The sequence below is a fragment of the Microcebus murinus genome, chromosome 5, assembly GCF_040939455.1.
Source record: "Microcebus murinus isolate Inina chromosome 5, M.murinus_Inina_mat1.0, whole genome shotgun sequence".
Taxonomy (NCBI): domain Eukaryota; kingdom Metazoa; phylum Chordata; class Mammalia; order Primates; family Cheirogaleidae; genus Microcebus; species Microcebus murinus.
In genome coordinates, this window is record NC_134108.1 from 60522401 (window position 1) to 60549969 (window position 27569).

Below are 27569 nucleotides of genomic sequence, written 5' to 3' on the forward strand. Positions count from 1 at the left end.
CGACTTAGCACATTTAATCAAAATGTTTCTGGATCTCTTTATTGCAGAGCTTTTGGGTCCCCCTGTATTCTCCTAGGATTGGTGCCGCTTTTTTATTGTGGGTTTGTGTTTGCTCTATTAGACTGTGAATCAATCCTGTATACTCGCAAACTACAAAGAAGCGCATGCAAATAGATACCGTATTTAGCGCAGGGACACGCACTAGATTGAGAGGCGAATTCATACATTCAGTACATATAAAAACAACTGGGACGTTATTGACTGATTTCTGTGAACCATGATTTTGTTTCATAATCTTCACGCAGTAGTTAGGAGTAGGCAGGGAGCAAGCAGATTACATGTGGAAAAGATATGACTAGAAAAAAAGAAGTCTGATAAAACTCTCCTCAAATAACATAACACATAAAGTGATCAAATTACTCCCTGATAGCCCTTGGAGTAAAAGAGATTCTGATTTTATTTGTTTGTTTATTTGTTTGTATTGCTTTAGAAAAATCGAAGTAATCTTTCAGTTGGTGGAGTCATTTTGTACAAAAGCCTAAAGAATCATAGTTTCTAGAATAAACTAGGCATTTCATTTTACATAAGTATGTCTTATATAACAAATGTACTCATATTAAAATAAGTACTGTCTTGATTGTAAATGCAGTGTAGAGAAACATTTTCAATGCAATTGGAAATATCTAATTATTGATAAAATGCCTCTAGATTTTACTATATACATTCACATGGGGGAAAAAAGTGACAAAATATTGATGTTTGGGCATTCTCAACTTGCTAGGATCTTTCCTATTGAGTATATCTGCTAATGAAAGTATTTGATTTCACATCTACCTAACGACTTGAATAAAAGAAGCACCTCCTCATTAAGGGAACAACAGACACCAAACTCTTTCAATAGACATCAGCTTTAAAAGGCATGTATTACTGTCTCCACATGTCCAGGAGCAAATCCACCAACTGTTATTCTTTCAAAGAAGACCATAAAAGGAAAATTCAACTTCCTAAGTCTTCTCAGAAGTGTCTATATTATAGAGGTGAACAGTAAAGTTTACAAATGCCAGTGGCCACCTGGGCAAGAGATGATTATGAAGAGTTAATTAAATCTCCATTTTTCTCATCCCTGATGAGAGAACACATCTCATCCCTTCCTTACTAAGGTAATTTGCTTTTGAGAATTTTTACCATTTCCTCCTATATTTGATTAGAAACTGTAATATCAATATCTGCATAGTCTCATTTTATGGTTCTAAAATAGCAAGGAAAATATACAAACTAAAATGCCTTAAAGCTAAGCAAAGAGAAGGGATGATGTTTAAAGCACAGCAAGATAAGCTTCTGACTCCTTACCCCACATTACCTCTCCCACCACTTGCCCCACCAGAGACAAGAACAGGAGAAATGATAAGCAATGGAATGACATTCAACTCTCTTGGGGGAGAGAACTTGTATTTCAATTTAGATTCTCAGGCTTGCTGAAAACTTTTATATCACCTCTACCATGGCATTCTCTCTCTTTTATATTCCATTTCCCCTCTACATCTGTATTAGTGCTACTCATATGTTACAACTTGGGAAGTCAAAAATGAATAAACCGATAAAAATAAAAGTTTAATTTTTATACACTGACCTTTTTCAATTTACTTAGTTGAAAACAAATTCTCACATTGGAATTTTTTAAAATCAGAAAGATTCAAAGCCTTATCTTTGAAAAGGTACTGCATGGGTGCTGGAGATTGGTTAGTGAAGGAAATATCACAGCTCTATTTATTGAACACATATTTAATGAGCATTCCCTCTGCAGGCAATATGTTAAGCCCCAGGGATACTATAGTGAAGAAAATTGCTAACTGTGCCCTTGTGAGGCTTAGAGTCCAATGATACAATAAAAGGGCTTTATCATTAAGAAAGATGGTATAGTGATAATGATGATGATGACAAATTTCAAACCCAAATAATAAATATTTAATAATTAAATTATAGTCATTAAAAAAAGAAAGGTAAAGGGAGACAGATTATTAGGCTCTGCTATAGCCAGTTCTTATATGAAAGAAAAGAAGAGGAAGAGAGGTTAGATAAGAAAGTCATATTTGTTGTAGTAAAAGGAAACAATGCATATTTTTTTAAGCCAGAGAAAATTTTGGTGAGCCTTAACGTTAAAATATATGCATCTTCTTTTATTAATGGTGAGAAATGAAGAATAACAAATGTCTTTGTGATTATAGAGACTTTTGTATAAGTACATATGTACTACATGATACATATGATTAGCACTGCTAAATTCATGGACGGAATCAAGTATGAAGATGATGACAAAAATTAGTGGCTTTTTCCCGTTTTCCTTCCAAAGAGCATACCAAAGCAACAAGAAGAATTATAAAGAAACAAAAACCCACAAATTCTATTTTCAGTAAAATCAGGAGGTTGATAATCTGTAGTTCCTAAAACATGTATATGCAATGCCAAATCTGCTAGACTAACCAGAAGTCTCCAAAGAGAAAGCATAAAGAAGTGCAGAGAGTGGGTTCAATGATATCTAATTTTAGAATGTACCAGTAAAAATATACCACCTGATAGTGAGACTTTCACTTGGAAGTGCAAAATCTATTTCCCTTAGTAATAACAATAGATTTAGAAACTGGAATTGAGGTATAGCTGCCAAAAAAGAAGGAAAGAAAGAAATACGGCAAGTGTAGAGAGATCTCAGTCATGGTTAATCTCACACAACCTAAGAAACATATGATTCCTAAAGGTGAGTTGCTCATCTTGACTTGTGAAAACTGCATTTTTTGTTTGCAACAATCAGTTTGAGAACTGGAGTGCCCTGTAGGGCTCATGACAGAAGCCCACATGGATATGTAATGTAGGAAGTAATGGGGGAATGCACAAAGATGAGGCAAAAATTAGACAGAGGAATGACATTTGTAAAAAGCAGCCTCTTTCTGTAGCAGCAGCAAAGAGGGAAACTTTGTCAATCCTAGATGTCTACTTTTCCCTCTCCAGTAAACTAGATGAGAAAAACTTAACTCAGTTACTACGAATAATTGAAAAAAGAATGGATACAGTATCAATACAAAAATAATATGAAAAGACTTCCAGAGGAGCAGTAAAATGTACCAGTTGTTGAAGAACACACATCATAACAATGTTGCCTTGGAGAAGCTGAAAATTTGTCCCAACATTATGTCATGAATTTTCATAAAGGCACAATGAAGGGATTGGTTCTGTTAATGAAAACTACAAGGCACAAATGTGAGAACTCAGGGAAAGATGATGAGACAATAGGAGCTGGTGACACATAGCTGGCAAAACTGAGAAAAGAAGTGGAAGAAAAAATAATACCATCACAAATTAAGAATAATAATGGAAGAATTACAGTAAAATAAACACTGAGGTAAACACAGTAAAGGAAAAAAGGGGCACAAAGGAGAAAAGCTGGCAAAAAGAAATGGCATTAAAGAAAAAGGTGAACAAGATTAGAAAGAATATAAAAGACAGAAAAGATAGGCACAGGTAATCTGATAGAGACAGAATTAGAGAAGAAAAATAATGGGAAAAATAAGTATATAATATATTATTAAAGAAACATTCATGAAAGAGGACTTAAAATTTCACTTTGAAAGGAAGCAATGATTACCAGAGAAAATTGCACCAGAATCATCACAACAATATGTATCTTAGTATAGTAACTAGAATTTAAATATGAAAAAGATTCTTTGGGGCCTGCAGGCAAAACAATCAGTAACTTATAAAGCAAAATATTATGAGTGGCCTTAGAATTCTTCATTACAACTTTCAACAGTGGAATCATATCATTCAATATCAGTGGAGCAAAGTCTACAAAATACCAAAGAAAATAGAATGAGAACTAAGGTTTTGTTTTTCTCCTAGGCAAATAGTTCTCCAAGTACAATAGGTATAAACAAACAATTTTAAACATATAAGAACTCAGGGAACATTATTCTCACGAACGTGATATGTCTTTAGGAAATCACTAGAATAGAGAATGAAATTCAGCTTTCTAAGAGATAAATAGAAGAGATTTGCTGGATTGAGGACTGATTATTCATGCTAATACATTGAATGTATTTATTAATATCTGTTGACCTAAAGTGTTAGACTATGAGAATTAAAGCAACAGAATGTGACATAAACCTCATAGATGCTGATAATATAAAAATGATGTATTTAAACAAAATTTGAATGAGAAGGGCAAAGAAGATGGGATATAAAGACATTGTTTAATAGCTGAGAGTCCAAAACAATCACTTAAAGCAACAAATAAGTAGTCTAAAATTTAACCATACAAAGGTAAACTATAATAAAGATAATATTGAATAAATTATATAGTAAAGCAGAAGGCATGGAGGAATAAGAAACACTAATATTTTTATCATTGTCTATTTTAATGAACTAGCAGATACAGTCTATACAAATACAGAAATGTAGTTAATTTAGAAATAATTACAGAAGTTTTAAAGAACAAAATAAAAACCTTTGTAAATAGTAAGAATACACACATAAATAGTTTTACTCCCCTAAAAATCCTGTGTGCTCTACCTATTCATTTGAAGAATAGAAAGATGGACAAATATATACCAGGAAAATACAAAAAAAAATTAGTAGAAGTTGCAATATTCATCTGAGAAAAAAGTGGCATAAATCTAGGAATGTGTTAAACAAGATAAAGAATGATATTTTATGATGATAACAATAATAGACACCTTTCTATGGAAACAAAGCATTTATGAGCATCTATCTACTATATATCACCATCATTCCTAAATCATGAATTATAAGATATTCAAGGAGATAGCATGAAGCCCACCATAAATAGGAATCTCAATACTTTAATCTGTAAGTGTCCATATTAACATAAAATAAAAAGATATTGAAGATTAAATACCATATATACTTTTTAGACCAATATCACTTAAGAGCATCATGCAAAATCCTAGTTTAAATATTAACAATCAAACCATTTTAGGACATTACTATGTCATCTCCCAGTGTGTTTATTTTTTGAAGAAGACTCATATTTTTATTTTTAAAAATCTATTAACATACTTTATCACTTCTCTCATCTATAAAATGAAAATAAAATATCAATGCCCACTTTATGGGATTTTTTTTACAACAATTAAAAGAGTTATTGTATACCAAACATTTAGCAAGAATGCCTGGCATAGAGTGAACCTTTCATAAATGTTATCTGTTGTGTTTATCAGCATTCATAAGATATTAAAAATGATGGTACTTATAAGTCTTGTTATTTTCTTTAATTATAAACTCCTTGTGTTGATTTATTAATATTGTGTTCTCAACTTTTGTCTCTTCCCCTCAGAGTTTTTATTATTGTTTTTTCAGATCCCCTGTTCTTTTGGTATTATTATTAATAGCCTACTAAGAATTAAAATCAATTTATAGATTCAGAGTATACTTAAGACTAACCACTCATTTAAAAATAATTTCAAATTATACTAGTAATTAATGTATGAGTGCATTCTCCCTTTTTATAATTAGACTTCATTTTTAGAGCAGTTTTAGGTTTATAGAAAAACTGAGCAGAAGGTACAGAGTTGCCACACACCCCCACTCCCACACATGCACAGCCACCCTCATAATCAACATCTCTCACCAGAGTGCTACATATTTGTATAGTTGATGAACCTACATTGATAGATTATTATCACCCAATGTCTACAGTTTACTTTAGGGTTCACTCCTGATGTAAATTCTATGAGTTTTGACAAATGTGTAATGACATGTATCCGTTATTATATTGTGCCAAATAGTTTCACTCCCCTAAAAATCCTCTATGCTCTACTCATCCCTCTCTCTGCACAATCCCTGACAGCCATTGATATTTTTGCCATCTCTGTAGTTTTACCTTTTCCAGAATGTCATATAGTTAGAATCAAGTTGCCTTTTCAGACTGTTTCCTTTATTTAGTCATATTCATGTAAGTTTCCTCCATGTCTTCTCATGGCTTGATCGCTCATTCTTTAACAGTAAATATGGAACCATCTAGGGAGAGAAGATAGGCAGAGAAGAGGTAGAACACTCTGACATGTAAAGTCTGGAAGGGAAGGAGAAAAAAAAACCCTGATGAGTTAGAAGAAAAAACAGAAATGTGTAGGATCTCAGAACCACAGGAAATAGTGTTTTATAAGGAAAGAATAGCCAAAAATGTCAAATAGTGCTGACAGTTGAAGAACTATAGACTATGATTATATATGTTACTTCTTTCCAAGATTTTTACTGTGAAAGGGAATTAAAAAATAGGATTGTAGACGAACTTGGGATCGAGAGAGTTCTTGTTTGCTTGTTTTCCTAGAGATGAGCTATGATGAGACACTCTTGTACATCATGGGGAATGGTATGACAGCCAGCCATAAATTCATTATGTGACAAACAAGGGTGATAATTATCAAAGTCATTGAGGAGTCTGAGGTGTTGGAAGTGGAGGGCTTGGCCTCAGAGAGGACCAGAAGGGTTTCTGCCATTGCAGAGGGGGGACAGGGGGGACAATATGTGGAACAGAAAGGGTAGGAGGTGAATTTGTAGAAAGATGGGGTAACTATTTGATTACATCAATTTTTTAAAATGAAGCATGTGAAGAAAGCATCATCACACAGCTGCTTATTTCCTCCAGAGTGAATGATCCAGTAGAGAGCAAGAAACAGGATAGCAAGAGGGAAGTTGCAGTCTTTTTGCTCCAAATTTTCTGAGCAGACATCCTCTTTTTTTTCCTATATTCTTTTTGTTAGAAGCAAGTTAAGGTTCACTAGGTTTAGCCAACATCCCAAGGGAGAGATCATACAAAGACATAAATACCAGGAGCTGGAGATCATCAGAAGAGATTTTAGAGAATGCTTACTATATTTGCTTAAAGTAAGGCTGCAGGAGTTAGTTAGTGGGGGTTGGAGAATAATGGAAAAGTTTGAAACAGTACTCTACAAAGAAGAAATGTGGAAACTTCAGTAAATGTTAACGTCTATTTGGTAAATAGTAAATGTAACGTCTAATATCCGACGTCTATTTGGATTTGGGTGCATGAATGCAACTTTAGTGCCATTTGGTCAGAGTAGCTTACTGTCCTTAGGATTGCTCTGAGAAGAATAGCTGGGATGGTGGTTGGGTGTTTGCAACACAGGAGATACCCAAGTATTCGTGGGTTTCATTTCTTTGAGATTAATTTGGGATGAAGAGTAAATCCTTTCTCTTTTTGCTAGGGTTTATTTTTTGGGGGAGGGCATGGACTAGGTAGAGAATCTTGAAATAAGAAAAGGTACCTTAAATTAGACTATTGCATTTAAACAAGGAGAACATGGTAAAACATTTTATATCTTGCTATCTGTTAAGTTTGTCAGTGGCCTCTTAAAAATGAAAATTTTCAGAATGCATTTGTATAAAGAACATTTTTAGTGCTACTCTGGGGTAATACACAACTTAGGGTAAAAATCTACAACACACACATGTGTGTGCATGCACACACGGAGAGATTGTTTCTTGTACAAGCTCTTCTCTTTTTCCTTGCAGTATCAGAAACCTCCAAATTTAAGTCCAATGTATGGCCACCCAGCTATAGGCTACATTTTCTGACCTCCCTTAGATTAGATAAAGCTATGTGCTACATTCTGGCTCATGGAATGTGAAGGAAGTTTTGTGTGTAAACTTATAAGAGCTCACAACCTATAAAGAGAAACCTTTTCACCACTGGTGATGGTTAGTTTTATGTGTCAATTTGACCACAGGATGCCCAGACATTTGGTCAAACGCTATTTGGAATTTGTCTGTGATGGCATTTCTATACAAGTTTAGCATTTGAATTGGAGGACCGAGTAAAGCAAAATAGGCTTCTCTAGTATAGTCAATCTCCAGCCAATCAATTGAAGGCCTGAAGGGAACAACTTAAAGGGCCATCCTAAGATCAAAGAAAGATTGTACCTGGCTGCTTGAGCTGGAGAATCAGTCTTCTCCTGCACTTAGACTGAAATTTATTTTGCCATTCTGGTTCTCAGGCCTTTGGACACATACTAGGACTACACCATCAACTCTCCTTGATCTCTAGCTTGCTGAGTGAAGATCTCAGGACTTCTCAACCTCCATGATTGCATAAACCAATTCCTTATAGTAAGTCTCTTTCTATATGCATATATGTTTATGTTTGTGCATGCATGTGTGTGTGTTTGTGTTTATGTTCTTGTAAGAGTTTCTACTAGACCTCCTACTAAGTTTTATCTGCTGAACCCAGACTAACACAGATTTTGATACCAGAAGTGACGTGCTGCTGTAACAAATATTTAAAAATGTGAAAGTAGCTTTGAAACTGGGTAATGGGTCCCAGTTCCACAGTAATGTCCATATTTCTGGCATGAATTTGAATTAGAGGACTGAGTAAAGCAGTCTATGAAAGCAGTCCATATTTCTGCATGAAATGTGAACATTAAGGGTGATTCTGGTGAGGTTTCAGAGGGAAATGTGGAACATATTATTGGAAACTCAAGGAAAGATGATCCTTCCTGTATGTGTCAAAGAATATGGCTGAAATGTGTTCTAGTTTTTGTGGAAAGTAGAACTTGCAAGGAATAAAACTAGATATTTAGCTGAAGAGATTTCTAAGAAAAGCGTTGAAGGAGCAGCTTGGTTCCTCCTGGCTGCTTATAGTAAAGTGCAAGAAAGATATGGTTTAAGAAGAAATTGTTAAGCAAAAAGGAACCAAAAGGTAAAGATTTAACAATCTCTCAGCCTGCCCATATTGCAAAAAATGAGGAGACATGTTCAGAAGAAAACACCCACGGGTAGGGCTATACTCTCACTCAATAAATAACTCATAGGATTATGTGATCTGAACCACTGATAGCTTGAATCAAAGTGGGTAGAGACAGGATGAAATGAAGAAAGGCTTTCATATGTCTTAGATACTACATGATGGGACCATGTAGCCATTCATATTTGAACATATACTATACCTCAAGAAAAGAGGGAAGAAGGATTCTGAAGCCAATTCAGAAATCATCAGGACCAATACCTCAATTTCAACAGGCCAGACAGCCTCTGACCAAAGCCTTGGGGGCAGGATGCCCTGCTCTCCATAGGAGGGGATTGCCCTATGGAGCTGTGGGGACAAGGCTTCCCAGAGCCCTGGGGGCATGACCCCTTCATGGAAGAGCCATGGAAGTGGGACCACAGCCTCAGGAGGTCCTGAAGGCAGGACTATCCCAGTAAATCTGGCAAGTAGAGCATCAAATCAAAGAAATTATTCTCAAACCTTAAAATCAGATGGAATTTGCCTTGCTCAGTTTTGGACTTGCCTGGAACTCATTACCTTTTTCTTCATTCCTATTTCTCCCTTTTGGAATGGAAATTTATATCCTATGCATCCCACTGTTGTATTTTGGAAGCAGATAATTTGTCTGAATTCACAGATTCACATCATGAATTTTACCTCAAGTCTCACCCATATCTGATTTAGATGATATTTATAGATGAGAGTTTAGACTTCACAGTTGATGTTGAAATGAGTTAAGACTTATGGGGCTTTGGGAATGGAATGATTATATTTCATATGTGAGAAGTACACAGATTTGGGGGCCAGTGGGAGTAGGCTATAGAATGAATTGTGTCCTCCCCAAATTCATATGATGAAGTCCAATGTGATGCTCTTTGAAGATGGAGCTTTTAGAAGATAAATTGGTTTATATGCGGTCATGAAAGTGGTACCTTCCTGATGGGAGTAGTGCCCTAATAAGAAGAGATACCATAGAATTTACTTGCTCCCCTTTTCCCCTTTTTCTCCCTCCCCCTGAAAGGTGAGGATACAGTGAGAAGGAGTCTACCTGCAAGTCAGGAAGAGAACCCTCAACAGAACCTGAGCATGTTGGCACCCTGATTTCAGACTTCTAGTCTTCAGAACTGTGGGAGAATACATTTCTATTGTTTAAGCCACCCAGTCTGTAGTATTTTGTTATGGTAGCCTGAGAGACTGACACCATCCACTTCTTTTTCCATCCTCAGCTCATACTAAAATACAAATTTTATAGTGTGGAATAGTTGTAATCATGTAGGTAGAAGCATTAACCTAGGTCATAGTAAAATAGCAAGGTAGATGCTGCGTTCCTGCATGACCTCATAAAGCAGGATTACTCAGTAGCCCTCCACCTGAGGCTGTTACATGAAAGAGGGTAATAAGCTTTCAGTTCTGCTTGAAGAACTGTATTGTTTAGTCTCTTAGCTAAAGTAGTATTTAATTAAGGTACACTATCTACTATATAATTATTATTTATTGCAATAAATGTAATTCAGAATTTGGATAAATCATTGCATTATCCTTCTACTACCATTTAAATAGTGATAACAATATAGCTTATGTATATTTTAGCTTTTTCTTAAGTTTATGAATCTTGCACCTAGAGAGGATTTTCAATGGTAGATTATTGGTGAGATTATTGGTGAGAGATTTAAGGCTAGATTTGGTGCACCCCTGGAGCTTGCTGTTCAATATTAGAAAATCGCACCTTTTCAAATTGCATGCAATTAGAAATAATAAAAAATTGAAAGTATTACTTTCAGAAGTAACATTCTAAAATATGATTTGTGGATGTATTGCTGATGAGAATTTGGTTTCTCTGAAATTGTATTAAGAACACTAAAATGTGACTAGTGGATTTATGACCTAATTAATTGTTATGTGCCAACAATAGAACTGTGGTGCTTAAATGGGATATAAATATTTTAAAAAAGAACAACAGCATGAATTTGTTTGTTTTCCCTACAGTCCTGCAGAGAGGTAGGTCACAATGCCACCTGGAATAGGCAAAATATACCAAGCATTATTGGGTAAGTTTATTATCAGAGGGACAATAAAATGGATCATGTAGTTCACCATACTCTTTTTTTTCCCTTGGAGAAGTATGCAGGGGTTAAGGCACAATATGAAAATGTAAAGGACACTATGGTCCAGGAAATGGGCCCTGTCACCTTCTTACTCCAATTTTTTACAGGACTATGGCGAGATTGCCTTTGAGAATGTTTATAAAAGGATGGAGAAGTAGTCAGATTAGGTGCCAGCTGCTCAGGAGGAGGTTTCATCCCAAAACTTGGAACGCTGTTTACTCAAAAGAGTTGTTTATATAGCAATGGCAGCACCCGGAGGCCTGGGGAACCGCCACCTTTGCAGTCCATTCCACTAGAATGAGGGGGAGTCGCAGCTTCCAGCTAGTTCATTGACAGGACACTCATAGATATCTCTGTTCTGATTTTATGTTTGTGCAATAAATATTTGTCTCCACAATTGCCTAGAATAAAGGGTATAGGGCTTTTCAGGGCTTTAGACTATCATAACTTGAGAACAAAGCTGCTTTTGGTTATCTCTCTTCAGTCTGATTCTTAAGCACAGCAAGCAGTGTTCTGATATTGCCACTTGTCTTATTCCTCAATAAAGTACTCCAATTCCGGAACCTGTGTTTTTGTTATAAAACGAGTACTTGGAATTCAGGCTTCTCAGTCAGTGTTTTATACTTTGGAGAGCTTGGAATGGCTCCCTTTTGTTTTTTCATAAATGAGATCACATTATATATACTTTACTTCCACCTTCTTTATTTATGTATCCATTCTGCATCCTTTCAGATTAGTAAGCACAGGTCCATATTATTCTTTAGTGAATATAAAGAATTCCATTGATTATACAATATCTTTTAAGCATATCTTCTATTAGTAGGCATTTAGGTTGTTTTAGTCTTTGGTTGTAAAATGACATGTCATTGGGAATTTTTGAAACTACAATCTTGTTATATCTTTTCTTTTCTTAGGGAAATTTATATTATATATGTTTTAAATTTTTTTTATTTCAGCATGTTGCAGGGGTACAAATGTTTAGGTTACATATATTACCCCACCAGAGTCAGAGCTTCAAGAGTGTCCATCCCCCAGACAGTGTACACCACACCCATTAGGTGTATATATACCCATCCCCCACTTCCCCCTCCCATCTGCCTGACACTGGATGAATGTTACTACTATATGTGCATTTAAGTGTTGATAAGTTCATACCAATTTGATGGTGAGTACATGTGGTCCTTCTTTTTCCATTCTTGTGATACGTCACCTAGTAGAATAGGTTCCAGCTCTATCCAGGATAATACAAGAGGCATTATATCACCATTGTTTTTTGTGGCTGTTGTAATATGTTTTGTTTAATATGTCAGTTTTATTTAAATTCTGTCATCTAAGTTTATGCTGTATTTCTTTTAGTACTATTTATTTTATTTACTTACTTTTACCGTAGGGTCTATATTTTTTTTGTTTTATTTTCTGTCTTTTATTTTCTTTATGGGAGGTGTTTTTTGTATTAACAATGCTTATAATGTTAAGCAAGAATAAAGTGGACAGTTTTTTTGAATTTAGCTATGTAAGATGGCATCTGTTGATTCTACATTCTGAAATATGCATACATTGGTATGTGTATACATGTACTTTTCAACTTCTATCTTTCAAATACCAGAATTTTGTTAGGTAAAAACTAAGGAAAGTTGAGTGGACTATGGAATTTAGATGATAATAATATGTTCATATTGGTTCATTATTTGTAACAAATGTGTTATACTAATTTAGAATGTTAATAATGGAGAAAACTGAGTGTATGATAATTTGAAACTCTCTGTACTATTTTATCAATTCCTTTTGCAAATTTAGGCTGTTCTGGTGGAGAGAGTTTTATAATTTTCTTTCATATTCTATAATAAAATTATATAATTTTGTCAACTTTTGTGTTGTTTATGCTTTAAAATTCTACTGCCTTTTATACCTTAGCTCTTCAAAGGAGTCTTGTTGGTCCAGGTGGGATGTGAGGAATGCTGACATTAAGGAAGAAAATTCAAAAGAAATGAAGGATACCAAGAGTACACAACTCTGCTAAACCTAGCTAGGATTGGCAGAAAAACATGGATAGAAATAACTCTTCTCCCGTGATGAAGTCAGGTTTATGCATAAAAGGATTAAAGCGTTATTATACCAGACACTTGCTGAATCATATCACTTATATAATTGAAATCAACAGAGAATTTGTATCCAAGAGTGAAAAATTTATTCCATTTCTAAATCTTTACAGAATAAGGAGTTGCTGTGTAAAGTAAAACAATCTATCTATGGAAAGTGGCAGAAGCTTTTAAATGATTTTTCAGGGTTTCTCTGGTGGAAAATGAAAGGTAAAGATAATTGTACTGACCAAAAATAAATAAATAAATAAAGATTGGGAAAGATTAAGTGACATTGAACCAAGTAATGATGCCAACTGCTAAACTCTATTTTTAGAATCCATTAGAGGAAACTTTGAAGATTTGATTATATTAAATTACGAGAGAGAAAGGGGCTTTGGGGCCAATGAAAAAACTATGAAAATGATTGATTTCTTATACTATAGTTTAAACCTACCTAACAGAGCAATGGGATTCAAGACAAAAATTTAACCTCTGGATTACACTTGAAATATTTTCTATACACATGCATATGTATAAGTGACTGCAAAGTGGCCCTGCAAAAGACAAAAGAAATAACCTCCATAAATGAGTATCAGATTCTCTTCAAAACAATATATAATCCTATGTAGAAGCCCTCAGCCCATTCCACACACCAGAAAATCCCTCTTGATTCAGGGCTATGAACCTGATGAAGCCTCAATCAAATAATTGAATAATTAAACTTTCACGGTTAAATTTTAACAACCCTGAATGTCTCCATGATTTTCCAGAGGAAGAGTGACCAATGACTACTTTTTCTCAACAATTCTTCTGTCTCTTTCTACTTGACTACCTCCATTACTTTTTGGCCATAAAAAAATATGTCAGTTATCATTTTAAAAAATTCTCTTGAAATTGAATATCAGTACAAATGTAGTGAGCAATAATCATTAAAACTAGTTTAAGAAAAATAAAATATCACTGATTGCTTTATTTAATAATAGTATTCTCTTTATTTCTTATTTTCTATTTCATATACTTAGCGTTCTGTCTTACATTATTTTTTAAAATATATTTTAATAGTTTCATAAGATTACTCATGGATTTGAATCTCTTGAGCTTTTAATTTGGCCTCCATAAAGAAATTCTTGATTTCTTCAATCAATGATTCTTCTACTAGTTACAAAATTCTGACCAAGTCTGATTTTGTTTATTTGGATCTTTTCTTTACTTGGTCAGTTTACCTAGTAATTTATCAATTTTGTTTATCTTTTAGAAGAACCAGTTTTTCATTGTGTTGATCATTTGTAATTTTTTCAATCAGTCTCTATTTTATTTAGTTTCACTATGATCTTTGTTATTTATTTTCTTCTGCTAACTTAGGATTTGATTTGTTCTTGTTTTTCTAATTCCTTGAGGTGTAATCTTAGTTTATTAATTTGTGATAATTCTACTTTTTATTTAACAGATGTATGTGTTTAACACTATAAACTTTTCTCTTAGTAATATTTTTCTGTGTCCTAGAGTTGTGGTATGCTGTGTTTCCATTTTAATTCATTAAAAAAATTTAATTTCTTTGTTGGCCCAAATACTGTTCAGGAGCATGTTTAATTTCCATGTATTTGTATAGTATCTGAAGTTCTTCTTGGTCTTAATTTCTAGTTTTATTCCACTGTGGTCTGTGAAGATACTTGATATGATTTCAATTTTTAAAAATTTGTTGAGACTTGTTTTGTGACCCAACATTTGGCCAGTCTTGGAGAATGTTCCATGTGGTGATGAGGGATATGTTTTCTGAAGTTGTGGGGTAGAATGTTCTATAAATGCCTGCTAGGTTCATTTGGTTTAAAGTCTAATTTAAGTCTCATTTTTTGTTGTTGATTTTCTGTCTTAATGATCTGTCTAGTGCTGTAAGTGGGGTGTTGAAGTCCCCACTATTATTATATTGCTATTTATCTCTTTATTTGGTCTAGTAATATTTGTTTTATGAATCTGAAAACTCCAGTGTTGGGTGCATATATATTTGAGATTGTAACATCCTCTTTTGGAATTGATTCCTTTATTATTATATAATTACTATTTTGTCTTTTTTTGGACCATTTTTGATTTAAAGTCAGTTTTATCTGATATAAGTATAGCTACTCCTGTTTGATTTTGATTTCCATTTTCATGAAATATCTTTGTCTATAGATTTAATTTCAATCTATATGTTTCTCTACAGATAAGGCAAATTTCTTGTAAGTAGCATCAGAAATGAAAGAGGAGACATTACAACTGATACCACAGAAATAAAAAAGATTATCAAAATGACTATTATGATTAACTACACACTCAGAAACTGAAAAAACCTAAAGAAAATGGATAAATTTCTGGAAACATGCACCCCTCTAGATTGAACCAGGAAAAAAATAGAAATCCTGAACCAATAATGACTATTGAGATTGAATCAGTAATAAAAAATCTCCCAGCAAAAGAAAAAGCCCAGGACCAGATGGATTCACAGCTGAATTGTACTAAACATACTAAGGAGAACTAATACAAATTCTCCTGAAACTGTTTCAAAAAACTGAGGAGGAGGGAACTTCCCCAACTCATTTTACAAGGCCAGTATCACTCAGATACAAAAATCAGACAAGGATATAATAAAAAAGAAAACTACACACCAATATGCAGAAAACTAGACACTGATATTCCTGATGAGCATAGGCACAAAAATCTTCAACAACATACTAGCAAACTGAATCCAACAGCACATCAAAAAAATAATATACCATGATCAAGTGGGTTTTATGCCAGGGATGCAAGGATGGTTCAACATACACAAATCAACAAATGACACATCACATACAGAATTAAGGACAAAAACCATATTATCATCCCAGTAGATGCAAAAAAGAAATATTAGATAAAATTCAACAGCCCTTCCTGATAAAACTCTCAGAGAACTAGGCATAGAAGGAGCATGACTCAAAATAATAAATGTCATATACAGCAAAATCACAGACCGCAATGTACTAAAAGGAAAAGTTGAAAGCATTCCCTCTAAGAACAGGAATAAGATAAGAATGAACAATTTCATCATTCCTATTCAACATAGTACTGGAAATTCTAGCCAGAACAATCAGGCAGGAGAAAGAAATAAAAAGTATGCAAATTTGACATATTTAATCTAAATTTAAAATGTCAGAGTACTAACAGGCATAAAACTCAATGCTATGCTTTTTTATTTTTAGCTATGTCACTAGTCATTATTTTCAATTTCTTCAAGGTTTATTGTGATTAAATGTGTAATATATTTGCCATTTTAACCATGGTTAAGTGTATAGATTAGTGACAGTAATGACATCCATAATGTTGTACAACCATTACCACTATTGATGTTCCAAAATTTTTCATTGACTCAAATAGAAACTCTGTAACCATTAAGTTATAACTTCCTATTCAGTTCTCTCCAGGCCCTACTAACCTCTAATGTATTAATACTTTCTGTTTCTTTAAATTTGCCTTTTCTAGATATTCCATCTGAGTGGAATCATACATTTGTCCTTTGGTATCTGGTTATTTCCTCTAACATAATGTTTTCAAGTGTTATCCATATTGCAGCATAATCAGAACTTAATTCTTTTATTGGATACATAATATTCCATTGTATTTATATAAAACATTTAATTAAATTTTTAGAAAACAAAATCCTAGATTTGGAAAATATAGGAATTCCTTCTGGTGAAGTGAAAGTCAGTGATAAATAATAAAGATATATATCTTTATTACAATCAGTTTCTTACTTTTTTAAAACTTATGATGAAAATTATAAACTAAAAAGTCCAGATTATTAAATATCATTTTTAGATTTTAGCTATTATTTTATTTTATTGTCTGTTTTTTTTATTTCAGCATATTACAAGGGTACAAGTGTTTAGGTTACATATATTGCCTCTGCCCCTCCCGAGTAAGAGCTTCAAACATGTCCAGTCCCCACACCCATTAGATGTGAATATACCCATTTCCTCCTCCCCCCTCCCACCTGCTGGATACCTGATGAATGTTATTTTAATGTTGCTTTGCTTTTTCAGTATACAATTTCTCTTGAAACATAAACATAGTAACTCAGTGACATTAAATAGAACAAGAAAAATTATATACCTCCTCCCTAAGTTTAAGCTTTCTATGATAAAAACAAATATTTGTGGCATTATACATAACTCTTATACCTGCCAAGACTGTAAAACCTTCTCCTCATGATAGATCATTAAATTTCAAAAATAACTGTCATTGTATATAGTCCAGTATATCAACTAAACTGAGAGAACTTCTGCACAGAGAATACACTTCTAGAATTGGCAATGGATTGTGTGAAGGTGCCAGTTCTTTTGACTATAGTAAATTTAATACAAAGAATATATTTTATTCCAAAAACATAGGTTCAGTGAATTGTTTTAAGCATGGCATATACTTCCCAATATATATACCTGACTTACCACTATGCAATATTCATGTTTGCATAGATATGTTTGTTGACATAATGTATGAAAAATTAATTAGGTTCTCTATCAATCTTGTTAGTTGATACATAGCTAAATCTGAAAACTCCTGACTTTTTGCTACTGAAATTGCTGTTCATTTTTTTTTTTTTTTGTCCTGAAGGTATTCCTATTGGTGATTTCAGAAACACCTTTCTTTCCATTTATTCCATTCAGGACTCTAGTATTTCTTGGCACCAGCATATATAGCTTATTCTTGAAAGAAAGAGCTCCTATTACCTAGGATTATTAGGGTGTTAGTGGCAGATTAGAAGTAGAAATGTTAACTAAAGTTAGATATTTTCTCAATTTAATTCAAGAAAATATAGCAAACATCACTAATATGCATTCTGCTGTGCCAGGAGGTATAGAGAATATAAAGACAGATGAGGCAGTCCCTGACCTCAAGGAGCTTCCGGGGGAACACCCAAGAAATTAGGATTCTTCTGATAAAAGATGTGGTCTGGAAAGCACCATATACAAATGTTCAACAGAAACATATGCTGGAGATGTTGAGCTGATCTGTTTGAAGAGTCATGAAACATGCCCAGAGCAGGCAACAGTAGAGACAGACCTTGAGTGATCTAGGGACTTTTGAAAACCAGAGTTGGGAGTTTGGGCCTCATGGATAGGAACTTTATTTCAGGAGTTGTATATATCAGATTTTGAAGTAAGGGGCAGTGTTTCAGTTCCTAATTCTAGAAGGTGTTAGAGAATTAAAGATAAAAATTAGAAAGGGAGCACACCCTCTGATTGCATGCTGTCCTGCCTACAATTTAAGAATATGACAGGCCTGTGCACGTGATTTTACTGCGAAGTTAAAGCCAGGTGGGGAAGGAAAAACTTTGTTGTCTGTACCTGAACTTGAATTTAATTCAAAATTTTAAGTTAACAGTGGGATAAATGTTTATTTTAACTTTGATATCTTTAATAAAGCTCTTATACATTTTTCATTAAATATTACATAAGGAATTCCTGTTTATTACAGAAAAAATTAAACAATACTCATTAAAAAAGAAGAAATCATTCTAAATCAAAATTTCAGTAAAATATGTCAATGTAGGAACAGGGAATCAGTCTTCTTTAACTAAATAATAGGAATTTCCACAGAAAAGCAAGATAATGAAAAATAATTTATTAACATTCAAACTAGAGGAAAGGACCAACATTTACTCTATAAATTTTGAGCAATTTTTGTGAGCTGTATTGCAGATGAGGATTTTAAGAAATAGTCTCCAGGAACTAAAGGCTGGCATCTTTTGGGGACAGTAAGTAAAATTTATAGAAAAATACCACAAGTCATCCTAATTTGAAGGGGTTAAGGCCCAAGGAAAAGGCAGATAATGAAAGAAGTGTAGACTGTATTAATGTTGAGTAGGATGACGCAGTAGACCCCAAATTCCAGTACCTTAAAAAAACTGGTTTATTTCCTTCCTCATATAGTAGTCCCGGCTCTTATTCAGGTTGATAGCTGGTTTTTCTCTATGCAGACATACAGAGCTGACTGATGAGTCCTCTGTCATCTTCAACATGTGGATTCCAAGGTCACCGGGGATATTACCATCAGCCAGGGTTGGGAGTGGAGAGCATGAAGGTTGCTCATGGGAAGTTTATATGGGCCAATCTTGGGAATTTTACACATCATTTCTTTTTGCAACCCATTCATTAGAACAACCATGTGTCCACACCCAATTGTAAGGGAGGCTGAGAACTGCAGTCTTGCTGTGTCCCCATAAAGAGACAACAGATATGTGTTTATTTGATAGTGTATGTTAGATGTTCATTGGACAACTGGCCGGCTCTGCCACAAAGATTATTCTATTTTTGGTACTACTTGCTATGTAATTATGGAGTAGTGATGAAAATCTCTGGGTGGACTTAGTATTTCTACTTTATATTGTATGATTTCTTTGCAGCAAATGAACATTATTAGCACAGTAAAAATTTTAAAAAATAAGGGAGGTTAAAATTACCTTAAATATCATGATACAGAGTATACCCAATGTTAATATTTATATAAATGCATATATGTCCTTTTAGATTATCTCTCTGTCATCTATCCATTTATTTACTTAGTAATGCTCCATTGAATTAGTAAAAGATTGTCATTGTCAAAAATGAAGTCAAATATTGTTATTATAAGTGGAAATCAATTTATTTTAAAATAGCTCACAGCCTCACTGGGAATGCTGGAATACCATGTTTTGATGTTACCGCAACAGAAACAATCAGCCAGGAAAACTGCCCAATCACATGGTGGGAATGTTCTTTTAGAAATTTTCCTATTATCAGCATCTCTTGCTCCGCACCAATGATGGTAACGGGACTGGATGCCAAATTGCTATCATAGCTGCTTCAGAAAAACCAGATGCCTCTATCTCCATGCTTACCAGAATATGAGAACTTCCCTCATGTTGAGAGTATCTCACGGAATTCATTCTGCACCCAAATCTTATATAGGCACAAAGGATTTTTCCAAACTAAGACATATACCTACATCTTGCAATAAGGAACATAGGATTTTACATTAGATTTTAAACCTTTGTAACACACAGGAAGGCAAATTTGTTGTTGAAATAATAGTTGAGTGAGCCAATTTAAAATATTTGCCAAAGAGATTGTCTCAATTATTTCTTACTAGTTATTGTATTGTTATTGTATTTTTAGCTAGCCATCTCTTAAACTACCTAATAGTCCTAAGAGTTTTTCGGTTTATTTTTGTATGCTTTTCAGAGAGGGAATCATATTTGCAATAATGATATTTTTCTCTCTCTAATATTTATGCCCTTTTTTATATCTTTGCCTATCACATTGGCTATTTTACCAAAGTGATACTAAATAATACTGCTCTTTCAGAACCTCTCTAAACAAAACAGATAAATAATTGATGACACTTGTAGGCATTAAACTTATTTTTAAGTAGATATTTGATAATAGGGAAATATTATTGGCCCTAAATATTTTGCTGACCTTGTTTGCTTAGGGAATTATCTTTATGGTACACAGAAGAGAAAACTAGTAGTTCCAGGATTCCAGTATAAAATGGACATGAAATTAGACTAATTTATGTAAAAATAACTATTTTTACAATAAAATTGTTCAAAAGTAGATTAAGAAGAGAAAATAAAATCACCAATGACTCCATTATTCAGGATGATCTGATAACTATCTTTATATACCCTCCCCACTTTAATAAAAATATATCCATACACAACACATTTTAAAAACTAGACCATATAATCTTCTTGAAAATGCTATTTAATAATAAATCAAAAGTATAATTTTGTGTCAATGAATCATTGTCATTCCATTGCACAATTTGATATAATTTATTTATGCTAGAGAACCATAAGCTCCAAACGAGATATTGTGGGATACCTGATTTTCCCCACATTTAATCTACTTTTCTATTCTACTCAACATTTAAAAAAATCTTAGCTGAGATTAATAAGTTTAATAATCTTCAGGCTTGAAGCCTTTTAAAGAATGAAATTCTATTTCCTTTAAGGTATTACCAAGCATTTTATTATGGATCAAATAAATAGCATTTTAAATCAGCATACGTCTATATTTTGTCATGTAGACTGATTAGCAAGTAAGTACAATTTCTTTCCTTTATTTCGAATTTCACTGACTTGCAAGTCAAATGGCTAAACTAAATAATAAATTTTAAATTTATTCAGTCTGTAGAAGAGTAATGATACACATAGGAAAGATTAATCAGAATAAGAACAGATGTCAAAAAAATTATATTGGACTCCCATAGCTTATAACTTCTACAGAAGTTTGTATAATTTTTCTATTGTTACATTAAAGTTTTATTATGCATCAATTAATGTTTGTTAGAAAAGGTGAGTTAATAATGAGTCCACTTTTGTTTTAAACATTTTAGAGACTATAGAGGCAAGTCTAGTTGTAACTCAAAGTTTTGAGTCAAGTTGAGTTGTCAAGACTGGCCAATTTAAAGAAACTTAAGTAGCAAAAGTAGAAATTATTTGTGTGTGTGTTAAATATATCCACAATTGTTGATGTGTTTTGAACTAAAAAGTTTTAACTGTTTCCCTTCAAGGCCAACAAAAGTTTCTATTTGCATTATCTCTGTCCTAAACATTCAGGGTAGACGGAATTAAATGGAACTTAAACATTTTAGTCTTATGTATAGTTTATATGAACAGAAAGCTTTAAAATACAACTGTTTTTTTTTTTTAAAGTAATACATGTTAGAAACATTAAAAATGTAGATAAGTAAAATAAATAGAAATCATCCCAATATTACCATACAACAATATAAGAATTTCAGAGTTTTGCCTTCCAGGTATACCCACACAATGAAAATATAATAAATATATTCTTTTTATTATATTATTTTCACTTAATTTTTAAATATATTTGAATGTTATTAGATTTGAATCATGATTTTAACTACAGAGTAATTTATTTGTACTTTTTTTATCACATGTAATATTTTTCTCAAAATTTTTGTGTTTATAAAGAAAAATGTATAGAAAGTCCTTATGACTAAATCTTTGTGTATGTTTTCAGTTATTTTCTTACAATAGATTCTTAGTATTTGAGTTTTACAGAAAACTATGTATTGAAATTTTCTATATAAAATGTTTATTTCAAATCTAATTTTACAGATTGTATTTCTTTGATAAATGTAATTAATTAGAAGTTAATAGCAAGAAGACAAAAATCCCCATATGTTTGAAAATTAAGAAATTAAACACAAAATTATCTGAACTGCAGCTAAAGTATAAAGCATATAGAAGATTTTATATATTTCCTTCATAGAAATAAGTTAGGAAATTGAGTAAATGAATAAATATCAGTTAAGCATATATTATATAATTTTAATTTCATATAGTTATTAAAAAGTAGAGACATACATAAAATTGAGTTTGAAAACCTCTGGACAGTCAGAGGCTCAATGAAGACAGATAAGTATTGTAAAACCAAATCTAACTTTTTGAAAAACCACTAGTGCACCTGGTCTCACTAATCTAGGAAAAATATATTTCAGAAAGAAATGTATTTTAGGCAAGAATCAAATCATGTATTTCAGCTGAATGGGGCCATTCTGTAGTATATCCATGAGATGCTTTGGAAATTATGCTGAAGTTATACTCTACTGATTAAACTAAATACATACATGTTTTTATGAGTCTTGACTTTGGGATATTAAAACAATTTCACTTACACTAATTTTTTATTACAGTGGCTATATCTAACAACCTTAGAAAAAGAGATCAGACTTTTAGAATTCAAATGACCCAATTTGATGAAAATCTGTTTTAAAAGTCTACACCAACACTAACACTAGTGCTTTTAGGATTTGAAAAACTGACAAACAAAAGCAAACATACTTCCTTTTTAAAATTTTAACTTAATTATGTTTTTAATGATAAATAATAATTGTATAATCCTACTTCTGAACATATATCAAAGAAATTGAAACTAGTATAATGAAGAGATATCTACACTCTCATCTTCATTGCAGCATTATTCAAAATAGCTCTTTAATAATAAGATTTACTTGTGGTTGTATAGATCTGGACAAATATTAATTCAACTGTAGAAGTAACATTTAAATTTAATTTTCCTATGCTTTTCCTTTAATGAAGTTGAAAGAAAAACATAAAGAAATAGTAATATTAATATAAAAATGGGTAAACATTATTTCCACAAGGCAGGAAAGGTAATTTCATTATGAACTACTTATTTTATCTGATTTCACTCATTCATTCCTTTGTTCTTTTATAATTATTGTACATTCTGTATTCCATCCACTGAATTAGACCCTGGAGATGAAGAGTCTGATATTAATGGTCAATATAAAGAAAATATTATATGTTGGAAGAGACAGGGATGTAGAGTTTTATGATAGTATAATATGCTATATTATATGGGTGCTGTAGTTGGGGGGTGGCAGTTGTCTTTAGTATTTTAGAGCTTCAGCTCTCAATCATATTGCACTGATTCAAAGCCTGCTCTGTATCTCACCATCCAGGTGCCCTTGGACAAGTGCTCAACTCTTCTGCTCCAGTTGGCTTATTTGTTAAATGAAGATGCTAACAATACCGACATTATGGAATTGTTTTGAGGAGTCAGTAAGGAAATACCTGTCTCTATAATAGTGTGTGTGACACATAATTGTACATTAACATCAATTAACTATTGTTACTGCTGCTCTCATTGTTACTGAAGAATATTTATGCTAAAAGGTCAAAGAGAGAGGTGTGACTAATGCAAGATGAGAAGAAGATGGGATCATTATTAAGGAGAGAAGGGAGGGAGAAGCACTACAAGTGAGAGGTGGAGGGAAAATAGTGCAGGGCAGCGAGGTGTAAAAAAAGCAGAACCAGTTCAGAGAACAGTGACCTTGTATAGTAAGCTTGATGTGTAATAGTGAGAAATCTAAACTTTTTCTTGGAAACTTTTAAACCTTTTAAGAAAAAAAGTAGCATTATTAGATATGGATATCAGAAAAAAGATATGATAAATGATGTGAAAAACGAATCTTAGTGTGGGCAGATGGGATTAGATAGAATTATGAGACACACTCTAATTGTCCAGGTGAAAGGCAATTTATATTCATTTATATTTATTTAATAAATAAATAAACATATATATTCTGGAGATCTATATTAAAGCTTGAACATTAAAGATATAGACCAGGGCACATGTCCACAAATTATTTATGACACATATGTGATAAAAATGTGAGACTTAAAGCTGATGCTCGGTTTGTACAACTGAGCAGATAACAATGCTATTAGCCAAGATAGGGAACATAATGATGTTAATTCCAATATTAAATATTTGTTTAGTTCTTAATTTGTATTAGGCTCTGCTCTAAATACTTTTAATGTAGTAACTCATTTAATCCTCACAACAATGCTAAACATAATATTATTATTTCCATTTCACAGACTGGGAAACTATAGGATATGGGGAACAAATGACTTTGCTAAGGTCCGATAGCTAGTGACCAGTAGAGTGGAATTCCAAATATAGTTGAATTGTTGCAGAACTTGTGCCTTTGATTCCCCTGCTAAGTAGCATTGCTACTCAGCAGAGGAACATATTTGAAGAGAGCATTGGAGAGCATTGGAAAATATGAAAATAGATGAGGCTAAGCTCCCGGAAAGGACTTGAAATGAAGACTTTGGAATTTTTGTTTTTATTTTTTCTTTTAGAAACAGTTTCACTAATGTTACCCAGGCGGCACTCGAACTCCTGAGCTCAAGAGATCCTCCCACCTCAGCCCCTTGAGTAGTTGAGACCATGTACCATGCATGTTTGGACTTTGGTATTCTTTTGACAACATTCTATTCATTTAGTGTCAACACAACACTATTTTTGTTCATCATTTTAATAACTAATTGACTTTTGTGTCTTCGTTTTACATATAAATAAATATTAATTAAAAAATATATATAATATAATATAACTTTAAACCAATAGCCTAGCCTAGTAACATCATCAAAAAGAATGTGGGCTTGGTCTAGAATGATACATAAATATATCCTTACTCCTCCTGGTTAGTTACACTTTTCATTTAAAATGTTCCTGTTCTGTAAGGCCAGATCAATAGCACTACTGGCCATGCCTCCATTTCTGTTGCTGCCCCCAGTTCCTGGCAGCAGCCTGCAGGGAACTCCACAGGTGGGGCCCAAAGTAGGGCTGAGCATGAGCTATCTGAGCCAGAGCAACCTTGGATCTGACATCCCAGAAAAGGACTGGAGTGAAGGAGTGGTGTGAATGGAGCCAGGGATGAGACCTGCCCCTATTGAACCCTTAATCCCACCCTGCTCACCTTGGAGAAGCGCCGAGCAAGAACCCTGGCAACATCAAACTCTGCAAGATCCCGGCAGCCCAGAACATTTCCAAGATGACTGTCACATCACAGAATCGTGTTTATCTCACTGCTGACAACCTTGTGCTGAACCTACAGGAGGAAAGTTTCACCCGGGGAAGTGGCAGCCTCATCAAGGGTAAGTAAGGAGCCTGGGAATCAAGCACTCCAACCCCAGAGAGCAAGTGGATCTGCTTCTCTAGTTTTTGAGTAGCCAGTTAGGAGCCCAGCACACTCCCACCCACCCCCAGTATCATGTGATGGTCCCCTGTACCCACACCTGGCCTCACTACCCCTCTTGGATTAAGGAAGACTGAAGACCAGCCTTTTTTCTGGGGAATGACTTTCCTCCATCGTATTGGCCAGGGGTGTTGGGACATTGTGTTATTTCTCAGTGATTTCCTAGTGTTGCTCCCTCCCTGAAGACTGGGAGGAGATAACCACTAACCCAGGAATTCTCAGTAAATTTGTGTTACTTAGGATGAAAGTAAATAAATAAATAAAAATTAAAAAAACAAAATGTTCCTGTAAAAAAAACAAAATGTTCCTATTATGCTGAGCTTTGCTTTATCCCCTTATGAGCAGATACTCTTTTTTAATATTTCCCAGACATATATATAGCTAATTAGATATTTATTTATTTGTATGGATCAGGATGATGGAAACTAAATACAATCCTAAACCTATGTCTCAAGGAACCAATAAGAATCCTCTTGAAATTCCATATCAGCTTAATATTTTATATTTGTGTTAACTGGACAGCTTTTATCTATGTTAATAAACTGTTAAATTTGCTAGTGAACAACTCTGCCTCTATATTATTTAACTCTACTATCAAGGGACTCATTTATTACATATATCAAACTGTAAAATATTAGTATGCCATTTTACTTAATAAATGACTGCATATATTGAAATACATTCAAGGACTAGGTGAATTTATAGGTCTGATGGGAATTCAACCTTTTCTGGTCATGTAGCTTCCACAAGCTTTAATTCAGTGATCACCCATTTCTTACTGGATGGTACACAAATCTAGAACCTCACAGTCTGAATACAGACCTTGAAAGAAATGAATAGTTATCTTAAATGATGTGAAGGGGGCAACAAAACATATGAATATCTACTATGGGTTTCAAATTATAATACTCAAAATGTTTATTGCCAAATTTTTTTTCAAAGTAGGATAGATAAAATAAGGAGACAAGTTTTAAATTATCCCTATATCAAACCAAACTGCAAATGCATTCATTTGTTAATGCTCTTCTTGAATCTGGAGACTGGCAATCTTGCAGATCCTCAGCTTTCTCTCTCATTCTCTGCAGAGATCACTTCAAATATTCTCCATTCTCTCAAATCTTCTTTGACACCAGGGTCCAGCTCATCATCAGATGATGATTTCACTTCATAAGTTTTAGAGAAAAATGTGAATCATAGCTAGAAACTATCTTACCTTCTTCTTTCCTCTCACTACAGTTCAGAAATGTCTCTCCTGCTAGGGCCATATCTCTGAGTGTTTCCTATCTCTTCCTTCAGGAACATACTCCACCAATAGCCTTTCTTTCTTCTACCATCTTGTCTCCCTTCCTAGTGACCCATTCCCAACAACATTTAAATACCCTGAGTATCCCCAAGTTATATTATAATAACTTTCTAGGGCTGCCATAACAAAGTATCACAAACTGGGTGACTTACAATCTTATCTCACAGTTCTGGATTGCCTCTTCCTAGCTTCTGGTGGTTTGCTGGAGATCTTTGGTGTTCCTTGGCTTGCAGATACAGAATTTCCATCTCTGCTTTGGTGTCCCATGGCATTCTCCATGTCTCTGCCTTCACATGGTCATGTTCTTATAAGGACACAAGTCATACTGGATTAGGGGCTCAACTACTCCAGTATGACCTCATCTTAACTAATTATTTATGCAATGAACATATTTCTAAATAAAGTCATTTTGTGAGATACTAAGGGTTAATCTTTTAACATATCTGTTTTTGGGGGATAGGCAAAATTCAACTCATAATACCAACCTAATAAAATAAAAAAACTAAATTCAAATTTAAAACAGTTTTTAACCAGACTTCCCATTTTAGTTACTATTTTTATTTTTTCATTGCTTTATAATCTAACTTTTGAAGGTATTGTCAAAAAGTTCTGCCTTTACTTCCTCACCCATTCATGTACTTTTCATCACGATCATAAAGAAAATTAGCTTTTCTTTGTGTAGGTAGGAG

The 27569-nt window shown here is 33.5% G+C and overlaps 1 non-coding gene across 1 annotated transcript; it reads left to right on the plus strand.

Annotated features, from left to right (window-relative positions):
- The first annotated feature begins 24952 nt into the window (after positions 1-24952).
- On the plus strand, positions 24953-25208 carry LOC142871331 (small nucleolar RNA U89). Its single transcript, XR_012919574.1, has one exon. It is a non-coding gene; the product is annotated as a small nucleolar RNA U89 (small nucleolar RNA).
- The last annotated feature ends 2361 nt before the right edge of the window (positions 25209-27569 follow it).